Source organism: Penaeus monodon, chromosome 32 (assembly GCF_015228065.2).
Source record: "Penaeus monodon isolate SGIC_2016 chromosome 32, NSTDA_Pmon_1, whole genome shotgun sequence".
Classification (NCBI taxonomy): domain Eukaryota; kingdom Metazoa; phylum Arthropoda; class Malacostraca; order Decapoda; family Penaeidae; genus Penaeus; species Penaeus monodon.
In genome coordinates, this window is record NC_051417.1 from 22,668,184 (window position 1) to 22,668,893 (window position 710).

The 710-nt window shown below is 43.0% G+C and overlaps 1 protein-coding gene across 1 annotated transcript in view; it reads left to right on the forward strand.

The window, feature by feature from the left end:
- LOC119593605 overlaps positions 1 to 710 on the forward strand; it is a gene marked incomplete in the record, with an annotated part of 44,688 nt that overhangs the window by 27,283 nt on the left and 16,695 nt on the right.

Consider the following 710-nt stretch of genomic DNA (forward strand, 5'->3'; position numbering starts at 1 on the left):
CACACATATATGCATATATACACACCACTGCATGAATGTGGATGCAAGTGTTCAAGATTTAGAGCTTGAGTGATTTCAATGTGTGAGAAAAGTAATGCAATAAGCCTGATAACAGTGATGATCATGGTGTAATTATCACCGTTAATAATACACTTACCACCATAACTACAGTAATAATGAGATGATGGTGACACCTTCGTGATAACAGTGAGAGTAACAGTATTATAATGGGTGACAACTTAACAGTGGCAAGAACAAAAATGAAATTAGTAACAACTTGGCAATAGCTATGACAGGAACAATAATAAAATTATTAACAGCTTGTTTGTAACAGTGACAAGAACAGCAATAAAATTAGTAACAGCTTGTTTGTAACAGTGACACTAATAGTATACAATGGACGATGTTCCCGAGCCGGCCACTGGAGCGCGAGGGAAGAGTGACCGGCTTGTGGGTCGCCAAGTGCCTCGCTGGCGGGAGACACGCGGCGTGACAAATGACGGAGGAGAAGGCATTTAGGTATTTTGCTGGGTGCCGCCCCTCCGCCTGCCTTGTCCCGGGTCATGGTTCTCATATTTTTAGGATTCTGTTTACGCTGTACGTCTGTCGGGAGTAATCCATGGCGGTTTTCCTGAGCGATCCGTCTATTTCTCTTCTCCCCCCCCCTTCTTTTCTGTGTGTTTATTGCCTTTGCTCCATTTCCTTTTTTA